Below are 12,738 nucleotides of genomic sequence, written 5' to 3'. Positions count from 1 at the left end.
CAGACTTCCAGACTCCAGAGCTGTGAGAATAAGTTTCTCTTGTTTTCAGCTACCTAGTTTGTGGCAGTTTGTTACAACAGCCCTGGGAAACTGCTACAATAGGTGAGTCAGAATAAAGGGAAGGGGATGAGAAACACCTCCAAGAAAGTCTTTCAAAACTGAATGCCTGGGCTGCGCCGGCCTGGCCTGGCCTGGCTGAGGGGAGGTGGCGGGAGGGCGCTATGGTGGAGGCTGGGCCACAGGCACTGCCGCCCCCGGGCACCCCAAGCCGGCACGAGAAGAGTTTGGAACTTCTCACTACCAAGTTCGTGTCGCTTCTGCAGGAGGCAAAGGACGGCGTGCTTGACCTCGAGCTGGCAGCTGACACCCTAGCTGTTCGCCGGAAGTGGCGGATTTATGACATTACTAATGTGCTGGAAGGTATCAGGCTGATGGAGAAAAAATCCAAGCATAGCATCCAGTAGAAGGGCGTGGGGCCTGGCTGCAATACCCGAGAGACTGAGGACAAGTTGATTGAGCTCAAGGCAGAGATGGAGGAGCAGCAGCAAGAGCAAGAACCAGACCAGCACAAGGTGTGGGTGCGGCAGAGCATCCAGAACATCACAGAGGATGTGCAGAACAGCTGCTTGGCCTATGTGACTCATGAGGACATCTGCAGATGCTTTGCTGGAGATGCCATCCAGGCCCCCTCGGGCACCAGCCTGGAGGTGCCCATCCCAGAGGGCCTCAATGGGCAGAAGAAGTACCAGATTCACCTGAAGAATGTAAGTGGCGCCATCGAGGTGCTGCTGGTGAACTAGGAGGCATGGAGCTCACCACTCGTGGCGGTGCCTATGCCACCACCCGAAGATCTGCTCCAGAGCCCACCTGCTGTCTCTCCCCCTCCGCCTCTGCCCAAGCCTGCTCTGGCCCAGCCCCAGGATGCCTCACGCCCAAGCAGTCCCCAGGTGACCACCCCGAACCCTGTTCCCGGCAGCACCGAAGCCCAGGGGGTGGCCGGTCCAGCAGCTGAGATCACAGTGAGTGGTGGCCCTGGAACCGATAGCAAGGACAGTGGTGAGCGCAGCTCCCTCCCGCTGGGCCTGACAGCACTGTACACCTGGCTGCTGCAGTCCTCTGCCCTGTTGGACAGCAGTAGCAGCAATAGCAGTTCATCTGGACCCAACCCTTCTACCTCCTTTGAGCCCATCAAGGCAGACCCCACAGGTGTTCTGGAGCTCCCCAAAGAGCTGTCAGAAATCTTTGATCCCACTCGAGAGTGCATGAGCTCAGAGCTCCTGGAGGAGCTGATGTCCTCAGAAGTGTTTGCACCCCTCCTCCACCTTTCTCCATCCCATGGAGACCACGACTACATCTACAACCTGGATGAGAGTGAAGGTATCTGTGACCTCTTTGATGTGCCTGTCCCCAACCTCTGACTGACAGGGGCATGCCCTTTGTGGCTGGGACACAGACTGTCTAACCTGGGGGCTGCCTGGGGACCTCCCCCAACCCCACCCCTACACAGCTTGAGAGCCGCAGACTCCTGGCTTCCCCAGCCTTCCCTCACTGCACGGTTCTGGCCACAAGTCCCACTCCTGCACCAACACCTGTTCTGTGCTGGGAGAGCAGGGGAAAGGGGCTTAGCCCGCTCCACTGTGGAACCAAAGTGTTTGCCACTCCTTTTTTGGGGACTTCCCCTATCTGGTAGCCTCCCCCCGCCCTCCCAGAGTTCAGTTTCAGCTGCCACCCAGTTGCACAGATCCAAGGACCCTCCATCACCCTCCTAGGGCATCTCGTCCAGCCCCATCGCCCTGTACCTGCCAGCCCCTCCCCCTCCAGGAGGAAGCAGGGGGTGGGGCTGGGCACTTGCCAGCACCTAGCCTAGCCTCCTTCACTTCTCCCCATGCAGATCACACCGCTCCTCTGTACCGCTCATGTGCCCCTTTCTGCTGGACCCTTGGCCCTGAGAACCTGCTGGGGGCAGGGGGAGGAGCAGGTTGCTAACAGGAGGAATGGAGATCTCTAGCTAGGAATCTGGATGGGAGAGTCCTAGGAATCTGGGTGGGAGAGTCCCTGAGGATTGGCCCAGCTTCCATCTGACCCGCAGCTCCCCTCTTGTTTCTTGGGGTTTTTTTTTTTGAATTTTATTTATTTTTTTAAACAGCAGGTTCTTATTAGTTATCCATTTTAGACATATTAGTGTATATTTGTCAATCCCAATCTCCCAATTCATCACACCACCACCATCCCCCTCCGCCGCTTTCCCCGCTTGGTGTCCATATATTTGTTTTCTACATCTGTGTCTCAATTTCTGCCCTGCAAACTGGTTCATCTGTACCATTTTTCTGGGTTCCACATGTATGCGTTAATAGATGATATTTGTTTTTCTCTTTCTGACTTACTTCACTCTGTATGACAGTCTCTAGATTCATCTACGTCTCTACAAATGACCCAATTTCATTCCTTTTTATACCTGAGTAATATTCTGTTGTATATATGTACCACATCTTCTTTATCCATTCATCTGTCGATGGGCATTTAGGTTGCTTCCATGACCTGGCTATTGTAAATAGTGCTGCAGTGAACATTGGGGTGCATGTGTCTTTTTGAATTATGGTTTTCTCTGGGTATATGCCCAGTAGTGGGATTGCTGGATCATATGGTAATTCTATTTTTAGTTTTTTAAGGAACCTCCATACTGTTCTCCATAGTGGTGGTATCAACTTACATTCCCACCAACAGTGCAAGAGGGTTCCCTTTTGTTCACACCCTCTCCAGCATTTGTTGTTTGTAGATTTTCTGATGACACCCCTTCTAACTGATGTGACGTGATACCTCATTGTAGTTTTGATTTGCATTTCTCTAATAATTAGTGATGTTGAGCATCTTTTCATGTGCTTCTTGGCCATCTGTATGTCTTCTTTGGAGAAATGTCTACTTAGGTCTTCTGCCCATTTTTAGATTGGGTGTTTTTTTTTAAATATTGAGCTGTGTGAGCTGTTTATATATTTATATATTTTGGAGATTAATCCTTTGTCCGTAGATTCATTTACAAATATTTTCTCCCATTCTGAGGATTATCTTTTCGTCTTGTCTGTAGTTTCCTTTGCTTCCAAAAGCTTTTAAGTTTCATTAGGTCCCATTTGTTTATTTTTGTTTTTATTTCCATTACTCTAGGAGGTGGATCAAAAAAGATCTTGCTGTGATTTATGTCAAAGAGTGTTCTTCTTGTGTTTTCCTCTAAGAGATTTATAGTGTCTGGGCTTACATTTAGGTCTCTAATCCATTTTGAGTTTATTTTTGTGTATGGTGTTAGGGAGTGTTCTAATTTCATTCTTTTACATGTAGCTGTCCAGTTTTCCCAGCACCACTTATTGAAGAGACTGCCTTTTCTCCATTGTACATCCTTGCCTCCTTTGTCATAGATTAGTTGACCGTAGGTGTGTGGGTTTATCTCTGGGCTTTCTATCCTGTTCCATTGATCTATATTTCTGTTTTTGTGCCAGTACCATATTGTCTTGATTAGCTTTGTAATATAATCTGAAGTCAGGGAGTCTGATTCTTCCAGCTCCGTTTTTTTCCCTCAAGACTGCTTTGGCTATTCGGGGTCTTTTGTGTCTCCATACAAATTTTAAGATTTTTTGTTCTAGTTCTGTTAAAAATGTTATTGGTAATTTGATAGGGATTACATTGAATCTGTAGATTGCTTTGGGTAGTATAGTCATTTTCACAATACTGATTCTTCCAATCCAAGAACATGGTGTATCTCTCCAACTGTTTGTATCATCTTTAATTTCTTTCATCAGTGTCTTATAGTTTTCTGCATATGGGTCTTTTGTCTCCCTAGGTAGGTTTATTCCTAGGTATTTTATTCTTTTTGTTTCAGTGGTAAATGGGAGTGTTTCCTTAATTTCTCTTTCAGATTTTTCATCATTAGTGTATAGGAACGCAAGAGATTTCTCTGCATTAATTTTGTATCCTGCAACTTTACTAAATTCATTGATTAGCTCTAGTAGTTTTCTGGTGGCATCTTTAGAATTCTCTATGTATAGTATCATGTCATCTGCAAACAGTGACAGTTTTACTTCTTCTTTTCCAATTTGTATTCCTCTTATTTCTTTTTCTTCTCAGATTGCCATGGCTAGGACTTCCAAAACTATGTTGAATAATTGTGGTGAGAGTGGACATCCTTGTCTTTTCCTGATCTTAGTGGAAATGCTTTCAGTTTTTCACCATTGAGAATGATGTTTGCTGTGGGTTTGTCATATATGGCCTTTATTATGTTGAGGTAGGTTCCCTCTATGCCCACTTTCTGGAGAGTTTTTATCATAAATCGGTGTTGAATTTTGTCAGAAGGTTTTTCTGCATCTATTGAGATGATCATATGGTTTTTATTCTTCAATTTGTTAATATGCTGTATCACATTGATTGATTTGCGTATATTGAAGAATCCTGGGATAAATCCCACTTGATCATGGTGTGTGATCCTTTTAATGTGCTGTTGGATTCTGTTTGCTAGTATCTTGTTGAGGAGTTTTGCATCTATATTCATCAGTGATATTGGTCTGTAATTTTCTTTTTTTGTAGTATCTTTGGTTTTGGTATCAGGGTGATGGTGGCCTCATAGAATGGGTTTCAGAGTGTTCCTTCCTCTGCAGTATTTTGGAAGAGTTTGAGAAGGATGGGTGTTAGCTCTTCTCTAAATGTTTGATAGAATTCACCTGTGAAGCCATCTGGTCCTGGACTTTTTTTTTTTTTTTTTTTTGCAGTACGTGGGCCTCTCACTGTTGTGGCCTCTCCCGTCGTGGAGCACAGGCTCCGGACGCGCAGGCCCAGCGGCCACGGCTTACGGGCCCAGCTGCTCCACGGCATGTGGGATCTTCCCGGACCAGGGCACGAACCCGTGTCCCCTGCATCGGCAGGCAGACTCTCAACCACTGTGCCACCAGGGAAGCCCTGGTCCTGGGCTTTTGTTTGTTGGAAGATTTTTTTTTTTTTTTTGCGGTATGCAGGCCTCTCACCGTTGTGGCCTCTCCCGTTGCAGAGCACAGGCTCCAGATGCACAGGCTCAGCGACCATGGCTCACGGGCCCAGCCGCTCCGCGGCATGTGGGATCTTCCCAAACCGGAGCACAAACCCGTGTCCCCGCATCAGCAGGCGGACTCTCAACCACTGCACCACCAGGGAAGCCCTGTTGGAAGATTTTTAATCACAATTTCAATTTCATTACTTGTGATTGGTCTGCTCCTATTTTCTATTTCTTCTTGGTTCGGTCTCAGAAGGTTATACCTCTCTAAGAATTTGTCCATTTCTTCCAGATTGTCCATTTTATTGGCATAGAGTTGCTTGTAGTAGTCTCTTAGGATGCTTTGTATTTCTGCAGTGTCTGTTGTAACTTCTCCTTTTTCATTTCTAATTTTATTGATTTGAGTACTCTCCCTCTTTTTCTTGATGAGTCTGACTAATGGTTTATCAATTTTGTTTATCTTCTCAAAGAACCAGATTTTAGTTTTATTGACCTTTCCTATTGTTTTGTTTCTATTTCATTTATTTCTGATTTGATCTTTATGATTTCTTTCCTTCTGCTAACTTTGGGTTTTGTTTGTTCTCCTTTCTCTAGTTCCTTTAGGTGTAAGGTTAGATTGTTTTTTTGAGATTTTTCTTGTTTCTTGTGGTAGGCTTGTATTGCTATAAACTTCCCTCTTAGAACTGCTTTTGCTGCATCCCATAGGTTTTGGATCATCGTGTTTTCATTGTCATTTGCCTCTAGGTATTTTTCGATTTCCTCTGATTTCTTCAGTGATCTCTTGGTTATTTAGTAACGTATTGTTTAGCCTGCATGTGTTTGTGTTTTTTACGTTTTTTTCCCTGTAATTGATTTCTAATCTCATACTGTTGTGGTCAGAAAAGATGCTTGATATGATTTCAATTTTCTTAAATTCACTGAGGCTTGATTTGTGACCCAAGATGTGATCTATCCTGGAGAATGTTCCGTGTACCCTTGAGAAGAAAGCGTAATCTGCTGTTTTGGGATGGAATGTCCTATGAATATCAATTAACTCTATCTGGTCTATTGTGTCATTTAAAGCTTGTGTTTCCTTATTAATTTTCTGGTTTGATGATCTGTCCATTGATGTAAGTGAGGTGTTAAAGTCCCCCACTATTATTGTGTTACTGTCAATTTCCTCTTTTAGAGCTGTTAACAGTTGCCTTATGTATTGAGGTGCTCCTATGTTGGGTGCATATATATTTATAATTGTAATATCTTCTTCTTGGATTAATCCCTTAATCATTATGTAGTGTCCTTCCTTGTCTCTTGTAACATTCTTTATTTTAAAGTCTATTTTATCTGATATGAGTATTGCTACTCCAACTTTCTTTTGATTTCCATTTTCATGGAATATCTTTTTCCATCCCCTCACTTTCAATGTGCATGTGTCCCTAGGTCTGAAGTGGGTCTCTTGTAGACAGCATATATATGGGTCTTGTTTTTGTATCCATTCAGCGAGCCTGTGTTTTTTGGTTGGAGCATTGAATCCATTCATGTTTAAGGTAATTATCGATATGTATGTTCCTATTACCATTTTCTTAATTGTTTTGGGTTTGTTTTTATAGGTTCTTTTCTTTTCTATGTTTCCCACTTAGAGAAGTTCCTGTAGCATTTGTTGTACAGCTGGTTTGGTGGTGCTGAATTCTCTTAGCTTTTGCTTGTTTGTAAAGCTTTTGATTTCTCCATTGAATCTGAATGAGATCCTTGCCTGGTAAAGTAATCTTAGTTGTAGGTTCTTCCATTTCATCACTTTAAATGTGTCATGCCACTCCCTTCTGGCTTGTAGAGTTTCTGCTGAAAAATCAGCTGTTACCCTTATGAAAATTCCCTTGTATGTTATTTGTCTTTTTTCCTTTGCTCCTTTCAATAATTTTTCTTTATCTTTAATTTTTGCCAATTTGATTACTATGTGTCTCGGCATGTTTCTCCTTGGGTTTATCCTGTATTGGACTCTCTACGCATCCTGGACTTGGGTGGCTATTTCCTTTCCCATGTTAGGGAAGTTTTTGACTATAATCTCTTCAAATTTTTTGTCAGGTCCTCTCTCTCTCTTCTCCTTCTGGGACCCTTATAATGCGAATGTTGTTGTATTTAATGTTGTCCCAGAGGTCTCTTAGGCTGTCTTCATTTCTTTTCATTCTTTTTTCTTTATTCTGTTCCGCAGCAGTGAATTCCACCATTCTGTCTTCCAGGTCACTTATCTGTTCTTCTGCCTCAGTTATTCTGCTATTGATTCCTTCTTCTGTATTTTTCATTTCAGTTATTGTATTGTTCATTTCTATTTGTTTGTTCTTTAATTCTTCTAGGTCTTTGTTAAACATTTCTTGCATCATCTTGATCTTTGCCTCCATTCTTTTTCCGAGGTCCTGGATCATCTTTGCTGTCATTATTCTGCATTCCTTTTCTGGAAGCTTGCCTATCTCCACTTCATTTAATTGTTTTTCTGGGGTTTTATCTTGTTCCTTCATCTGGTACATAGCCCTCTGCCTTTTCCTCTTGTCTGTCTTTCTGTGAATGTGGGTTTTGTTCCACAGGCTACAGGATTGTAGTTCTTCTTGCTTCTGCTGTCTGCCCTCTGGTGGATGAGGCTATCTAAGAGGCTTGTGCAAGTTTCCTGATAGGAGGGACTGGTGGTGGGTAGAGCTGGCTATGGCTCTGGTGGACAGAGCCCAGTAAAAATTTAATCCGCTTGTCTGCTGTTGGGTGGGGCTGGGTTCCCTCCCTATTGGTCGTTTGGCCTGAGGTGACCCAACACTAGAGCTTACCCGGGCTCTTTGGTGGGGCTAATGGCGGACTCTGGGAGGGCTCACGCCAAGGAGTACTTCCCAGAACTTCTGCTGCCAGTGTCCTTGTCCTCACAATGAGACACAGCCACCCCCGCCTCTGCAGGTGACCCTCCAACACTAGCCGGAAGGTCTGGTTCAGTCTCCTATGGGGTCACTGCTCCTTCCCCTGGGTCCCAATGTGCACACTACTTTGTGTGTGCCCTCCAAGAGTGGAGTCTCTATTTCCCCCAGTCCTGTCAAAGTCCTGCAATCAAATCCCACTAGCCTTCAAAGTCTGATTCTCTAGGAATTCCTCCTCCCATTGCCAGACCCCCAGGTTGGGAAGCCTGATGTGGGGCTCAGAAGCTTCACTCCAGTGGTTGGACTTCTGTGGTATAAGTGTTCTCCAGTCACCCACCCAGCACTTATGGGATTTGATTTTATTGTGATTGCGCCCCTCCTACCACCTCATTGTGGCTTCTCCTTTGTCTTTGGATGTGGGGTATCTTTTTTGGTGAGTTCCAGTGTCTTCCTGTCAATGATTGTTCAGCAGTTGGTTGTGATTCTGGTGCTCTTGCAAGAGGTAGTGAGAGCACGTCCTTCTCCTCTGCCATCTTGAACCAGTCTCCAGCACCCCTCTTGTGTATTCATTTATCCTCATTTAGAGCCATTTGCAGAGATTTAGAAAGATTTGCAGTAACAAATGGATTCCTATATAAAGATTATCTTTATACTTTTTGCAACAAAAGGAAATTGTTATATTTGTACAGTGTCCAAGTGAATAAAGACCATGCCTAAGGCAAAAAACAAACAAACAAACAAAACCCCTGAATGCCTAGTGTATGCAAGGCCCTGTGTCATGGGGTGTACCAAAGTGAATAGGACAGACTCTGCCCTCAAGAGATTACCACTCACGGTGGGCAGGGGGTGGGGGTGGGGGGATGTGGGCGGCAAGCAGCCATGTTTTCTGCCTCCTCATGCCTTCCCGGGAAGATTATGAAGGCCTCTCCCCAACCTCATCATCACCCCATCCCTGCCACACGCCTACCAGGTACCAGGTATAAATAACAAATCAATCAAGTCGCATTCTGCCCAAGCCAAGGTCCTCACTGCTCTGGACAAAGCAGACTCTGCTACTTCTGTTTCATTTAAAACCAGCCTGACGTTTCTGGCCAACTTCTACACATTGTTGCCGAAACCAGTGCCGAACAGAAATACAGAGACAGAGCTTTGGAGGAGTAGAAAAGAGTAGTTTTGTTACTTTGTCAGGCAAAAGGGGCCACAGCAGGCTAACACCCTCAAAGCTGTGGCCCCGTTCCTGGGAAATAGGAAGGCGTCTTATAGTTTCAGAGTGGAAGATAGGGCTGTAGATAAGGATTGGGACTGATGTAGTCTTGCATACTTCTTTCCTCCTGGAGACACTGAGATCATCAGGGCTGGCGTCAGGTGGTTCCAGAGCAGTTTCTGGTGGTCATTGAGGTTATCGTTATGTGACCTTCTTTCTGGGATGAAGAATGCTCACAGAGGAAAGGAGTGTTAGGCAGTGTTGTCTTAGAGGAGTAAACATCAGGTACATAGTACAACTTTAGCTAGAGGGCAGTCATTTTCAGAGTGCAATTAAGCAAGAAAGTGAGGGGGGATAAAACATCTATAGGAGACCGGTTGAACGGGCAGAAAGAACAAGGGCTGAATAAGGGTTAACATAATGGGGGTGCCTCAACTAGTTTCTGCTACAGCAATATGGATGTCTTCTCTCCCCTGCTAGGCCTTATGCAGACCTGGCATAGCGTGTGTAGTGCTTCCATGCACAAGGTAAGCACTCAGTAAATACCACTGATGGCCCCAGCCTGGGATTTCCCATGTTCATGCCTCACCTCACTCAGTCTCCTCTCTCAGGAATTTCATCCTGGGCCCGCCTACTCCACATGGACATGACTCCTCCCCAGCTCAAGTGCCACCTCTTCTATTCCTGGTGTGTGTGCTCTCCAGAGCACTTTCTGCATCACACCCATTAATATGGCACATCTGCACAGGTCTTTGCTCCCAAGACCCTGCCTGATTTCAAATAGACCAGAGCCAGAGCTTGGCCTGTGGTAAGTGCTTGTATCAGTCAGTACTTTTTTTTTTTTTTCCTGCATAATAAAATACCCCAAAACTTAGAAATGGCTTTAAAAAATATTTATTTAGTTCATGATTTTGTGGGTCAGGATTTTAGGTTTGGCTCAGCTGGGCAGTTCTCCTGGTCTCAGCTGGACCCTCTCATGCTTCTGGGGTAGTTGCTAGGCAGCCAGAGGCTCTACTTCTTGGGGGTGGCTGTCAACTGAGGTAACTGGGCCACATGTTACTCATGCGCCAGCAGTCTAGCCCAGGCTGGTTCACATGGAGTTGCAGGTTTCCAAGAGCGAGACTGGAATGATGCAGGTTTCTCAAGGCCTAGGCTCAAAACTGGCACTGTGTCACTTCCACAGTTGTATTGACTAAACCATGTCACAACAACGCCCAGATTCAAGGGTGGGGAAATAGACTCCACCTCCTGATGGCAGGAGCAGCAAAGTCACATTGAAAGGAACACGGATACAGGGATGGATAGAGAATTGGGGCTAGTTTTGCAATCTACTGCAGTACTCAAAAATATTCCCACAATATCTACCACATAGTGGGTACTCAGTAAGTATTTATTGACAGTGCTAAGATTTTCAATCACAATGTTTACAGACTTCATGCAATGCAATTAATTGGCAAAATTTTAGCCCTCACTCATAAGCTATCCATTACTACCTTCAGTTTCAGAATAGCAAATGAGGAGGTCAGGAATACAGGCCTGTGCGAGGGGAAACCCCACTAAGGCTTCCCTGGGAAGAAGTTCAGCTGGCCCCAAACAGCCTCCTCTGAAGGGATCCAGAGCATCTTTAGAGAACTGGGTCCCCTAGGGACCTGGTCCAAACATGGTCACGTGGTTGGAAGCCATACATCTCTACCTGTGAACAGAGAGAGACTTAGATGTTACTCAGGGCTCGAACACAGCCCCCGTTAAGCCTGATTGCCTTGCAAGCTGCCTGCCAGATAGGAAGCAATTTTGTGTGACGACAGAATTTTTATCTGGCTGTTTCCTGTAAGGTCTATCCCTCCACTGAGCAGGATAAATTTTCAGGGCACCTATGGAAGGGACACATCTTGTGGACAGAGCCCGCAGCTCAATTCCTATGACTGAGAGCCCTGATGGGGAACGCTTCCTATCAGAGAATTACTAGAATCAATCTCCAGGCCTGCTGTGGTTTGAAGTGTGTCCTCCCAAAAAGATATGTTGGAATCTTAACCCCAGTGCCTCAGATTGTGACCTTATAGAGATAATCAAATTAAAATGAGGGCAACAGCGTAGACCCTAATCCAATATGACTGATATTCTTATAAAAGGGGTAAATTTGGTCACAGACAGACACACATAAAGGGAAGACAATGTGAAGGGGCACAGGGAGAAGAGGGCCATCTACAAGCCAAGGGTTGAGAGCTGGGACAGATCCTTCCCTCACGGCTCTCACCTCAATTTGTCAACCCTGCTAACACCTAGTTTCAGACTTCGAGCCTCCAGAGCTGTGCGATAGTAAACTGCTGTTGCTAAGCCACCCAGTTGGTGGTACTCTGTTACAAAACTAATACAGGGCCTTCAATCTCTCCTTTTCTATTCTGTTATCCTCATATTTACGCTTATCATACACCCCTTGAGGGGAAAGTATATTTAGGTAGAAATAAAACATGAAGTCTCAGGGACATGGATGAGCCAGACCCCATGTATCTTTCTTTGCCTCCCTGAGTCCTCCACCTGGGGCCACACCTCTGCCTGGAGCTAAGTTACCAATAGCCAGGAGCTCAAGGGCACTCCAAGTTACTGCCACCCTAAACAGAAGAGCAGTTCACCCCAGCCCCTCTTCCAGAAAGTTCAGCCTGGAGCCCCCCTCTAGATACTATAGGGTTTGCAAAGATGATCAAGAAACAGTCAGTTCCCTCAAGATGCTTGCAGTTTGCCATGGGGAATAAGATTCATATAAAAAGTAACTATAATAAAGTGTTTCTCAAGCTTCAGCCATTGCCATACCACTTTCTGGATATTTGCTATATCTGAGCCCCACCCAGCAGTGAGCTTGAGTCACTTATATGGACTCAGAGTGTCCATATAAGTCCTGCACATCTTTTTCCAACTCTGCATTTAGTGGCATCCTGTAGGTTATTGGAAACAAGCATGGTGAGAGAATTTACAGCAAGGAAACCAGCACACACTACAAATCAGGACTATTTGGTGGGGGGAAAGATACAGCTTACTTCCTTTTTCCTTTAAATTGACTCACTTTTTAACTTAAGAATGTTTATTTTATAGCCATGACATGGAAGCAACCTAAATGTCCATTGACAGATGAACGGATAAAGAAGATGTGGTATATACATACGGAATACTGCTCAGCCATAAAAAGAATGAAATACTGCCATTTGCAGCAACATGGATGGACGTAGAGATTACCATACTAAGTGAAGTAAGTCAGAGAAAGACAAATATCATATGATATCATTTATATGTGGAATCTAAACGAATGATACAAATTAACTTATTTACAAAACGGAAATAGACTCACAGACCTAGAAAACAAATTATGGTTACCAAAGGGGAAGGGGGGGAGGGAGGGATAAATTAGGAGTTTGGGATTAACAGATACACACTGTTATATATAAAATAGATAGAGTTACTATATGATCCAGCAATCCCACTGCTGGGCATACTTCTGGAAAAAACCATAATTCGAAAGGATGCATGCACCCTGATGTTCATTGCAGCACTATTTACAAAAGCCAGGACATGGAAGCAACCTAAATATCCATCAACAGATGAATGGATAAAGAAGATGTGGTACATATATACAGTGGAATATTACTCAGCCATAAAAAGGAATG

The 12,738-nt window shown here is 44.6% G+C and overlaps 1 pseudogene across 1 annotated transcript; it reads left to right on the top strand.

Moving 5' to 3' along the window:
* Window positions 1–206: 206 nt before the first annotated feature.
* On the top strand, window positions 207–1,418 carry LOC309971088 (transcription factor E2F4-like; annotated as a pseudogene). The gene has a single exon. The product of its transcript is annotated as a transcription factor E2F4-like (transcript).
* Window positions 1,419–12,738: the final 11,320 nt, after the last annotated feature.

This window comes from Leucopleurus acutus, assembly GCF_964270905.1.
Source record: "Leucopleurus acutus genome assembly, chromosome: 14".
Taxonomy (NCBI): domain Eukaryota; kingdom Metazoa; phylum Chordata; class Mammalia; order Artiodactyla; family Delphinidae; genus Leucopleurus; species Leucopleurus acutus.
This window is presented reverse-complemented; position numbering and strand designations above follow the sequence as displayed.